This window comes from Cydia amplana, chromosome 22, assembly GCF_948474715.1.
Source record: "Cydia amplana chromosome 22, ilCydAmpl1.1, whole genome shotgun sequence".
Taxonomy (NCBI): Eukaryota; Metazoa; Arthropoda; class Insecta; order Lepidoptera; family Tortricidae; genus Cydia; species Cydia amplana.
In genome coordinates, this window is record NC_086090.1 from 11,338,685 (window position 1) to 11,352,149 (window position 13,465).

A 13,465-nucleotide genomic window follows, 5' to 3' on the forward strand; every position below is an offset into this window, starting at 1 on the left:
AAAAACATGAACATAAAATATAATATTATGGCATAATTTCAGACATGGAACTTCAGGCAAAAACGAGTGATTGACAAAACAAAATATCGACATGTTTGTTATCGATTATTTATTTATTATCGATGACATTACGAAATACAGGGCATGTCGTATCTTCTTTGTTATTAGAAGTATTTTTTAAAGATTTTAGCACACTACAGCTTTCGTTTTACATTTACGTACTTAACGTAATATAATAAGGACAATATGTATCGACTTGGAACTGATTTGCATTCTTGAGACATCTAGGAACTTGAAAGTTAGCGCATTATGTGTTAGCGCCACAGACAAGACATCCTCTAGACTGAGCATAGTAACGCTACCCCCTCTGCCACTTATACGGTAGTTTTACTCCATCTTCGAGTCAATCCCGTGCCGTGATTGGTCCGTGTCTTTGAACGGACCAATCACAGCACGGGATTCGCTCACCTCGTCCCCCCGCACCCCCGTATTTTTGGCAGCATCGGTTTCATGAAATAATTGCTCTAAACTCAGTCTAGAGGATTCCTAGTCTATGGTTAGCGCTCTTCTGTTTATTAATCTACTTATTAGACTAAACGATGTTTCGTTTTTTAAAGAACCCGTTTATGCCATAAAAAGTTTTCTGTCTGGATATTGAAGAAAAATTCGCAAAATTATGAAAACAACATACATATTGATGTACATACCAAATAGCAAGTTAAACAAAAAATTGCATGAAATATATATCCTGAAAGCATGAGCGGATATGACGGATGTCGTCTTATGATAAAACGGTTGCAAAGCGCATGCGCAACAAATGTCGCACTGACTCATTTGATTGGCTATAATGCCAAAATAAGAAAGAATGACAACTAACTGACTTAGGGCCACTTGCACCATCCTACTAACCTGGGGTTAAGCGGTTAAACCGTTAACCCAGTGTTAAATTGTACTGGTAACCATGGTAACTCCAGGTTTAACCGGTTAACCCCGGGTTAATGGAATGGTACAAGTGACCCTTACATGGTCAAGATGGGTATTTAAAGTTATACTCTAATATAATGACAGGTTTTAATAATTTGGATGTTTTTATGTTATTAAAAATTCAGAATAGGCTACATGACTAATTTTTTTTTATGGTATCAATCGATCGGGTTTGTTTTTAGGATCAAATGTCTATATGGGACCCATTGCATTAAAGTAACACAAAAGTCAGAAATTGTAGTCAAAGTCCGACAGTCGCACTTCACTCGCGAAACGCCCTATACAAAACGGCCAGAGGCCGTGACGTCATCGCCCACGTTGTAGTATGGACAAAACAAGAAAATTGCGTTTTTGTCGGTGAAATATTGCGTTTATGTATATAGTTGCTATACAATATTTTTTTTTGGTGAAATGTAAGGAATCGAATGGTATCCTTACTTTTATCGTTTTTGGAAGTTAAAAAAAACTTAAATTTTGAAACTTTCAGGTCCTGTATTTTTGTAATTTTTCAATATTCTATTTTAATATCCATTTTATTGTGATAAATTGCTCGTTTGTTATCTATTTTACTAGATTTTGTTATAAAATTCAACATGTGTCAACATCCCTATTATGAGCTCTTTCGATCCTATTAGGAGAAAAAAATCTCCCAAAATGCCCATACATTTTTCGTCCTTTCTATTCCGTTACCGCCATACAAAGTCTATGAAAAACGGTAACAGAATAGAAATAAAAATATACGGACGCTTTTCTCTCATATTAGGATCGAAAGAGCTCTCGTGATTGAAGTCCAAAATATGTTTACCCTTATGTATTCGGTGTATCGTTTAGTATATACGGATTAAACGAAGGCTAAAGCTAGAGAACCATAAAAGCTACTGATTTGACCCCCATGTATTTATAAAAAATATAAAAATAAAAATAAAATAAAATAAAATGCATTTATTTCAGACTTATTAAACTAGTGTCCATAGTTCGTAACTCCCCTTAACATATCAATTCAGTAAATCAGTAGACCATATAAAAGGGATATTTTATATTATCATTTTTTAGGGTTCCGTATCCAAAGGGTAAAAACGGGACCCTATTATTAAGATTCCGCTGTCCGTCCGTCCGTCCGTCTGTCACCAGGCTGTATCTCACGAACCGTGATAGCTACACAGTTGAAATTTTCACAGATGATGTATTTCTGTTGCCGCTATAACAACAAATACTAAAAACAGAATAAAATAAAGATTTAAGTGGGGCTCCCATACAACAAACGTGATTTTTGACCGAAGTTAAGCAACGTCGGGCGGGGTCAGTACTTGGATGGGTGACCGTTTTTTGCTTGTTTATTTTTGCTTGTTTTGCTCTATTTTTTGTTGATGGTGCGGAACCCTCCGTGCGCGAGTGGTTTTTGTTTTTTGTTAACAAAGTTTTTTTGTTAGGTACTTCGGCCTCCTTTAGAAAGTGACTTGAAAAGGGATAGCTGTAAATTGCAATAAGGCATATGCGTAAAAGGAAGATTTCGCTAAACATAAAAAAATGACTTATTTAGCGAACTCAAAACGATTCCGGCCGACTGACACAGACACTGTCACATTTATTTCGAGACGAGCAATACGCTCCAAAAATGCACGTTCTAGGATGTCTAAATCTAAACCAAAAAAACAATTCTCACGTGGTTCATATGGCAACAATCACGATCATTGCCATGTGTTGCCATTACTCATCTCTCAATACAAAAAATCATAAAAACAACTCGAAAAAAACAACATAAAAACGCATTTGAAAATACTAAATTAAACCCCTAACTTACCATTTCGAATCGAACGACACTTTCGGGTAAAAAAAGGAATTTAACCCATTCCTAGACATGTGTTGGTTTTTTGTACGAGTTCAGTAACCAGATCTGGATTAAAAATACGGTTATTTTAGGTTTTTTGTCGGTTCAGCGGTTTTAGTTGAGGGCGAGAAGAGTTATAATTAAGAGCCACATGTCAGTGCGTTCGTAGGGATGGGAAAACGCAATAGCAGGTGTTATTTTTATATGATTTGAAGTTTTGCAGCAATTTAGCAATAAAAAAAAATACAATCAATTCAATTTTAGGTTTTAATTTATACCAATTCAATCAATTCAATTATAGATTTTAATTCAATAGACGACACTGTTATGATTGCGTTGAGTTTGGTAGGCCTATAATCAAAGTAATTAAAAGGTGATAAATAATTTATACCTATATATTAAGATCTGAAACTTAAGTCACTAAAAAAACTGACCAAGCTCTCAAGTGATTCATGAAGAAAATGATTAGGTTATGGCTAGATTATAATGTTTCAATTTAAGTTATGATTTCACAATATAGGTACTAAAACAGTGTCTAAAATTCCTAAACACACATTAAAATCTATCTTTTTCATCGTTGTGTTATCTGTATCAGTGTACAATTGCTAAAATAAGTAGCCTACTTTATAGGCAGAGTCCGAGAGTGGTGAAATGTATGGGGTCCAATACATTCTGCGACTCTTCTCTTTCCGCACTGACTCCAAGACCTACGGTCCTCCATATAAACGAGCGACAATATTCTCGGGATGGGTGTAATCGACATTATTATATTACCATTAAATATTTTATCGATATCGATGCTCGTAGGTACGTTTTGGGCACATCACTATTGCACTTGCTGCCATCATAAATCAAGCTAGCGGTGTCACGTCGATGATATTACCAGAATGCCACGTTATCTGCCTTCACTACTTATGCACTGCTATATTTTTAATTATGAATTAATTCATTAGCTTTTTTAAATCTTTAATTTATTTTAGCCATTTTTATTGACGATAATAGCTCTATTAGACTTCAATGCTTTAATCTAAAACAATTTTTTGAAAGCAGGTAGAACGCCTACCTGTGATCAATTGTACTTAAAATATTTATAGGTTTTAAAAAATAAGTTTTTTTCCAAAAATTTATTTTTTGTTGCAAGCTGACTCTACTTTAGTAAATTCCTTTCAATAGGCAACTAATACTCGTTGAGACTATTCCAACAAACCCAAACAAAGGCTATGATGTTTTATCACAAAGCTAAAGCTCCCATGCCAACCTCCTGTCTCCATCATCAGATAAGCGTTTTTTTGACTGATGTCAACGTAACGCCTAATTTACGGAGGAAAATGGGAAATTCTTGCTACAGCGTTGCAGCATCTACTCGACGCCCGAATTAAGGGTCACCGTAACATATATGGACGCCTGCAACTTCAAGGCAGTACTTCAACTGAAATACTTTTTTGACGAACGCCAAATTAACCTACAGTAGCCCCTCAACTTGGTGAAATGTTACCGCTCAAAATGTAGAAAAGTACTTTTCCTACACATGTTAGTCAAAGAAAGCGTTCAATAATTTGTATACAAAACAAACTTCAATATCTTCATATCGACTTATTATACTTAATTTATACCTATATATTAAGATCTGAAACTTAAGTCACTAAAAAAACTGACCAAGCTCTCAAGTGATTCATGAAGAAAATGATTAGGTTATGGCTAGATTATAATGTTTCAATTTAAGTTATGATTTCACAATATAGGTACTAAAACAGTGTCTAAAATTCCTAAACACACATTAAAATCTATCTTTTTCATCGTTGTGTTATCTGTATCAGTGTACAATTGCTAAAATAAGTAGCCTACTTTATAGGCAGAGTCCGAGAAGAGTGGTGAAATGTATGGGGTCCAATACATTCTGCGACTCTTCTTATTGAAAAAGGCCAGGGTGGACCGACACAGCTTCCGCGTGAGAGTCGATGTGCTGCACTTTTAGGCTGGACTGGAGGAATCTTCAAAATAAACTGCACTTTAGTTTCCACAAATAAGGAGCTTTTATTACAATAATAAACGCACCTTTCGCAGGTCAAGATGGCCTTAATTATAATTAATATAAAAATTGTATCGCGCACAACAGTATTCGGGATGGCGGACATTGGAGAAGAGAGAGATAGCAATCGAAAGAAGGTTACGGATATAGTATCAAGTGACGTTAGCTGTCACTGTCATGCGTTTTGTTACATGCTTAGATTATATATTCAATACTTCCCCTTAAGCATATAACAACAAAATTATCCCTTAAGTATAGATATGTTAGGTACATAAAGACACTTAAAACTATACCTTATGGATACTTATTTCTGACGTGGAGTTCATGCATAAATTCGACATGCTTACATTTACTCAGTGGCTTGGTAAGGACATCTGCAAACATTTTTTCAGTATTTAAATATTTTATAACAATAAAATTTGTCTCTACCAGGTCTTTAATGAAATGATACCTAATATCTATGTGTTTGGTGCGCTTGTGACAATATTCTTTGCTTGCTAACAATTTATGCGCACTTTGGTTGTCATTATACACCAAAATAGAATGTAACTTTAACTCTGTAAAAATTTCAGACAGAAAGTTTCTTACAAAACATAGATCCTTCGTTACATCACATAGAGCTAGGTACTCACTTTCACAGCTCGATAGAGCAATACATTTCTGTTTTCTGGCCTCCCAGTGAACAATGTTTCCGCCAAGTTTGATAGCAAAACCTGTATATGACCTGCGGTCATTATGATCATTGGCAAAATCTGCATCGGCATATGCACTTAAATTCAATTGGCTACTTTTTACAAACAGTAAACTATAATCAATTGTACCTGCTAAATACCTTAAAATTCTTTTGGCAGCTAACCAATGAGTTAAGCCAAAACAGTTATTATATTGGCTCAACTGACTACACGCATAGGCTATGTCAGGTCTTGTGCAGACAGAAAGATACATTAAACATCCTAACAATTGTCTGTAATTGTAAGTTTCATCATTCAATGGTTTATCAGAATTACACAACTTTAAACCTGTCTGCATGGGAGTTGAAACGGGTTTGCATTCTGACATACCAAACCTTTGAAGTACCTTTTTAATATAAACAGACTGATCCAACTTAAGGATGCCTTTCTGTCTGTCTCGAGTTACTCTTATACCTAGATAATTCTGTATAGGACCTAAGTTTTTAATACTGAACTCACTTTCTAACAACTTTAATAAACTTTTAATTTGTGAGCTGTCTTTTCTATACAGAATATAAAAGTCATCTACATACAACGCAATGACTATGAACTCCTTGTCAGACTTAAAATAATAAACACATGGCTCGCATTTACTTTGCTTAAAATTGTTTTTAGTTAATAAATCGTGAACTTTACAATACCACATTCTACTGGCTTGTTTAAGGCCGTAGATGCTCCTTTGTAACAGGCACACTTTGTCTTTATTTGTATCATCATGGAAACCCTCTGGTTGTTCCATGTATATGGTTTCGTTAAGTTCACCATTTAAGAAAGCCGTGTTTACATCTATATGATCTATATTGAGATCATACTCGTTAGCTAGAGAAAACAAAAGACGCATTGTAGAGTGACGTACAACTGGGGAGAAAGTATCAGTGTAGTCGATACCATACTTCTGTGTAAACCCCCTCGCGACTAAACGAGCTTTATATTTTTGAAAATTGCCTGAAGAGTCACATTTGACTCGGTAAACCCACTTACATTTAATTACATTTCTATTCTTGGGCCTATCCACAAGCTTCCAGACATTATTATTTATTAAAGAGTCGTACTCACTTTTCATTGAGTTTAACCACTCGTCGTGATGACGGCTGGCCATTGCCTCATCATAAGACTGTGGTTCGTCTTCAAGTACAGTTTGAGCGAGCATAGATAAATCATAATCCTCATACCGTTTAGGAGGAACTGCCCTAGTACTACGTACGGGCCTGGACTCCGCAGCTAACCCTTCGCCTCTAGATGAAGCCGCGCGAGGTGACGTTACAGGCTCTTCACCCGCTGCACCCGCCGAGCAGTCATCGGAGGACTCCTGGTCGCTGCCGGTTCTCCATTCATCTGTAAAATCAGACCGATTACCCTCATCACTCAAAAACTGACTATTATTATTTTCGCTAACATTTTCATTACTTTTATTTAATTCATTATTTTCCATGACCTCATTTGAAATGTCATCATTAAAATTTGAATTATTTAATTCATTATTCTGTAATCCATGAATAAAATTATCATTATCAACATTCAAATTATTATTGGAATGTATATTCAATTCATTATTATGTAAATTAATCATACCATTAATATCATAGCTATTACTATCAGGTACATTGTTTGAATGTTGTGGAGTAAAAAACTTATCCTCCAAAAATTTCACATCACGAGATAAAATGACTTTCCTAGGATCTGAGGGATCTGCCAGCCTATAACCCTTTGTGGTCTCAGAATAACCCACAAAAATGTATTCTTTACTCCTAGCATCTAGCTTCTTGCGCTTGACACTTGGAATCAGAGCATAAGCCTTGCAACCAAAAACCCTGAGGTGACTAAGGTCCACCTTGGACCCGGTCCACACTTCCTCAGGTATACGGCCATTCAATGCAACAGTGGGAGATCTGTTTTTCACATAAGTCGCTACCATTAGCGCTTCTCCCCAAAAACATTGACCTAGGCCTGCCTCTTGCAACATACACCTTACTTTATTGAACAAAGTTAAATTTAATCTCTCCGCCACGGAGTTCTGTTCGGGGCAGTAAGGAACAGTTAGCTGGTGAGCAATCCCTTCTTTCTTTAAATAACTAGAAAGTCTACTATTTACATACTCCTTCCCATTGTCCGAACGTAAACAAAGAATAGATAAACCTGTCTGCTTTTCTACAAAATTTTTAAAGTGAATAAAATGGTCACATACCTCTGATTTATGTTTCATTAAATAACAGTAGGATTTCCTCGAGTAGTCATCTGTGAAGGTGACAGCAAAGTTGGCACCACCCAAGCTGCTCACTGGCATAGGACCAACCACATCGGAGTGTACTAGCTCCAAGGGTCTAGATGCACGCGTTCCACCACCTTTGGGAAATGGAGTCTTGACCATCTTCCCCTTAAGGCATGGTACACACTGTTCAAGTGTTTCGCCATCCTGAAACATAACACTGCATGCAAGTCTATCCCTAAGGGCGTACATACCTCCAGAGCTGATATGACAAAGCCTAGAGTGCCATCGAGACATATCAGACCGCTGAGCAACAACTGTGGCACTCGGTGATTCCTGCCTATCCTGCAGGAACAAAGAGTGCTCCTGTTTGTGCATTTCTTTGCTAGACTCATTTAATTTATAGATACCATTTACCTCACTTGCAGAGCAAACTAAATTATCATTCTTGTCATATGCAAAACATCCTCCCGAGTTAAACATCACCCTATCACATCCCGATTTTAAGAGTTTACTGACTGATATTAAATTACATGACAGTTGGGGCACATATAAAGTATTATTTAAAGTAAGTACCTTATCGAATGTCCTTAGTTTTACATCGCCGGTGCCTTCACACAGCACTTTGCTATTATTAGCCACAGCCACTGAAGATTGTCCTTTCTTTATAGAATTAAAACAGTTTTTATCATTAAATAAATGGCAGCTCGATCCGGAATCTATGTAAACGTCTTGCTGGGAAACCAGGAACGCGGCTGGCATGGGATCCTCCTTCTGCTTCTTATCTCTTCTCAGTTTGAAGCACTTGGATTTGACGTGGCCCTCCTTATGACAGTAAGCACACGTAAACTTCTTCTTTGCTTTGAACTGTACTTTGGAAACAAAAGCAGTCTCAGATGAACATGTCGCTAGCTTCCTGGACTCTTCCTGCATCAGCCTGGCTCGTACAAACTCACTAGATATAGTCGACGTTAGGCAGGCTGTAGACATATTTGATACAAGGGAATCAAACTCTTGAGGTAACCCGCTTAAAAGCAGTTCTGCCACTTCACTATCTTCTATAGTTTTGCCGATATCAGCAAGTTGCTGTACTAATTTCATAGTATGGTCGATATACGCGTTCATACCGGCGTGATCGGCGTAGCTGGCCTTGTGTACTTCACGTAGCAAAACAATTCGACGATAAAGCCCTCTGTCTTCGAATATATTTCTAAGATTTTCCCAAGCTTGCTTGGCACTGGTGCAACTGGTAATATACTGATATAGCGATGGGTGCAGACTAAGTGCAATGCGCGCCAGCGCACGTTGATCGCGCGCAGCGTCCGTCACGACTACACTGGTCACACAGTCCCATAAACCTTCCAAAATCAATGCCATTTTAATGGCGAACTTCCAAGAGCAGAAATTAACTTGGCCTTGTAGTTTTTCCATGTTTTGGTGCACAAAAGTTGCCGAACTTGTTGTGGAAACAGCCGAAGCAGCGGGCGGCGGCGCCATATTGGCCGCGCCGGGTCCGTTTTCTGCTGGCACATCATTGTCGCCTTCAGCCATTCTTTAAGGTAGATAGAGTAGTGGGCGCGATATTCTAGTCCTCCAATCGCCACCGGTTCTAATCTGGGCGCAGAACCTATTGAAAAAGGCCAGGGTGGACCGACACAGCTTCCGCGTGAGAGTCGATGTGCTGCACTTTTAGGCTGGACTGGAGGAATCTTCAAAATAAACTGCACTTTAGTTTCCACAAATAAGGAGCTTTTATTACAATAATAAACGCACCTTTCGCAGGTCAAGATGGCCTTAATTATAATTAATATAAAAATTGTATCGCGCACAACAGTATTCGGGATGGCGGACATTGGAGAAGAGAGAGATAGCAATCGAAAGAAGGTTACGGATATAGTATCAAGTGACGTTAGCTGTCACTGTCATGCGTTTTGTTACATGCTTAGATTATATATTCAATACTTCTCTTTCCGCACTGACTCCAAGACCTACGGTCCTCCATATAAACGAGCGACAATATTCTCGGGATGGGTGTAATCGACATTATTATATTACCATTAAATATTTTATCGATATCGATGCTCGTAGGTACGTTTTGGGCACATCACTATTGCACTTGCTGCCATCATAAATCAAGCTAGCGGTGTCACGTCGATGATATTACCAGAATGCCACGTTATCTGCCTTCACTACTTATGCACTGCTATATTTTTAATTATGAATTAATTCATTAGCTTTTTTAAATCTTTAATTTATTTTAGCCATTTTTATTGACGATAATAGCTCTATTAGACTTCAATGCTTTAATCTAAAACAATTTTTTGAAAGCAGGTAGAACGCCTACCTGTGATCAATTGTACTTAAAATATTTATAGGTTTTAAAAAATAAGTTTTTTTCCAAAAATTTATTTTTTGTTGCAAGCTGACTCTACTTTAGTAAATTCCTTTCAATAGGCAACTAATACTCGTTGAGACTATTCCAACAAACCCAAACAAAGGCTATGATGTTTTATCACAAAGCTAAAGCTCCCATGCCAACCTCCTGTCTCCATCATCAGATAAGCGTTTTTTTGACTGATGTCAACGTAACGCCTAATTTACGGAGGAAAATGGGAAATTCTTGCTACAGCGTTGCAGCATCTACTCGACGCCCGAATTAAGGGTCACCGTAACATATATGGACGCCTGCAACTTCAAGGCAGTACTTCAACTGAAATACTTTTTTGACGAACGCCAAATTAACCTACAGTAGCCCCTCAACTTGGTGAAATGTTACCGCTCAAAATGTAGAAAAGTACTTTTCCTACACATGTTAGTCAAAGAAAGCGTTCAATAATTTGTATACAAAACAAACTTCAATATCTTCATATCGACTTTATCTAAACAAACCATCTTTAAAGCGCATTCGTAAACAATTAAAAAAGATGTAGTGCTCAAAGGGGTTTATTTTTAAATATTTTTTCTGCCACGAGTTGGGCGTGCGCACAATTACTTGTATTTATTTCTGTAGGGACATGTGCTGTATTGCCTATGAGGCATCAACTGCGGGCCGCTATAAGACAATTACTGGAAATTTAGTATATCGACGTTAAAAAATAATCAAGGAAAAATATCACACACAGATAGAGTTACTTCCGCATTTATCTTTAACTTTTAAACAAGCAATTCTTGTATATTTCTATATATGTATATTTCGGGGATCTCGGAAACGGCTGTAACGATTTCGATGAAATTTGCTATACGGGAGTTTTCGGGGGCGAAAAATCGATCTAGCTAGGTCTTATCTCTGGGAAAACGAGCATTTTCGAGTTTTTATATGTTTTCCGAGCGAAGCTCGGTCACCCAGATATTATATAATAAATATACAATACCTATCATATTTCGGAAATAATATCCCATATTTTGGCAGAGTGCCCTAGATATGACTACGAGCGCCTGGAGTGCGAACACGGTATGGGTAGAAAAATTACTGGAGGTAACCTATGGGAATTGATCGAGAGCGATGACACCCGACACACATTTATGAGGTACGCTAGGAGGATCATGATAAGAGTCGCAAAAGCAAACGGCTCTAAAGCAAAATAGGAATCTTTTAATAAGGTTAAATAACACAAGGGTCAATTAACAAGAGATCGATAAAACAAAACGTAGTAAAATCAATATACCTGTAGAGAAATGTTTAATGGTGGAGTGGTTTTCGACGCCTTAAGGCGTAAAAATATTGTATAGTGGCCAGCATAGTGGTATTTTATGCTTACGGTAATTAATGCATTGTACTAATTGTAGTTTCTAAACAAAATAAATAGTAAATTCAGGTTGGCCAATTAAAGTAATTCTTACTTACCTAGTGGTAGTGTTATTATAGACCATCTGTAAATATTGGGAAGGCGACCGAAGTCGATTAAAAACCTAACACACTAATAAATACAGTAGTACTCAAAGAGATATTAAAGAGTTAACAAAAGATTGTAAAATTGGCTTATTTCAGAACGATGGTGTGCGAGGCATGCAAGGGGGAGTTCGAGGAGCTGAGGAGGCTCGCGGCGGTTGTTATGGAAGACCAACAAGCCGAGATTGACTCTCTGCAGCGATTAAATATATCGCAGCGAGAGTTAATCCGAAATCTGCTTGGGGCGGGAGGTCAGAGGAGCAGCCCACCCCCAATACTCCCCCAACTGATGCCCCCCCCCCCCCCGGCAGAGGAACAGGAGGAACAAGATAGAGATCCCGAGCTGGAGCGAAGAGCACCGAATGGGGTGGAGCGTGCCACGCCGGCTCCGGGATCGAGCGACGGGGAACAACTGCAGGAACAAGAAACCGAATCGGAGGAGGAGGACGAGGCACACCAGGGGGAAAACAACCGAGAAGGAATGCGAGTAGCTATACCGCTGGAACTGATCGGACGCGCAGGGGAACCGCTCGCGGAGCTGGAGTCGGACGACTCCACCTCGTCCTCCTCGTCGTCCTCTTCCTCCTCCTCCTCCTCTGCGTCTTCTGCGCCTCCGCCGCCGCCCTCTGGAGGCGCAGGCGTGGCCGCATCCGGCCAAAGCGTGGCTGGCTCCCCTTCCACCAGAGAAGGAGAGACTCAGCCAGCACCGGAGCTCACGGATGAGCTTTCCGAGAGGAAACGGATCTAAAGATTTCGATGAGATTTGCTATATGGGGGTTTTCGGGGGCGTAAAATCGATCTAGCTAGGTCTTACCTCTGGGAAACGCGCATTTTTGAGTTTTTATATGTTCTACTAGATATTAATATTAGTAGGGATAGGGTATAGGGCATTATAGGTTAGTTATACATACAATTAAAATTTAAAGTACCAATAGTTCAAAAATCGCTCCAGTTTCTAAAACACAGCGGGCCGCAGTTGGTGTCATGCGGTGCGCACGAGTGTTAATTCGGTGTACCACCGCGATGATCACTGGTTCTCAAACTTTAACTTTCTCTGCATAGTTCTATGTAGTTGTATTGAGTAAGGTCATCAGAACTCCAGAGGATGATAATTAGGATAATCTATGCTTTTTATAAATACGAAACTTTAAATTGTGACATGTACGCTTCAGTCGTGAACTATTTTTCTGAAAGCTAGTTGGAACTCATTTTAACTGAAGAAATTTGTACAATAGGGATGTTGACAATTTTTTGGAACTGGTTTCATTTTGTAGATAGACACGTAATTATTACGGAAAAAAATATAAAAAAAAAATTCATTAATTTTGAATAAAAAAACATGTATAATAAGTTTCGTGTTTAAATTTCGCGCCTAAACGCTCCAAACTGTCACGTGACCTTGATGACGTAACGGCGTTTTAAACAAACTGCTGTCAGTCATTTTTTTAAATTCTTTATATGGCAACTGTCAATTTTTTTTTTAAGCCTTAACACACTACCACATCGGACAGCGACCTTCTTTCTCGCTCTAACTTATAGCTGCGTCCTTAACGCACCACCTTACAGACTATCGATTCGTGCGCCGCACCGCACCAAGATCGCGTTTCGCGTACGATAATCTCTAGACACAGGTTTTATAACTTGTCTTTGGTGATTCCACTGTGATTACGTCACGCGCTCCGATTGGCGTTTGCAGTCACGTGATACTGGGCATTATTTTAAATACTTTTGATTATTTTTAATTAATTTATTACGCATATTTACACTTGCAAAATATGATTTTCCGCGTTCTAATATT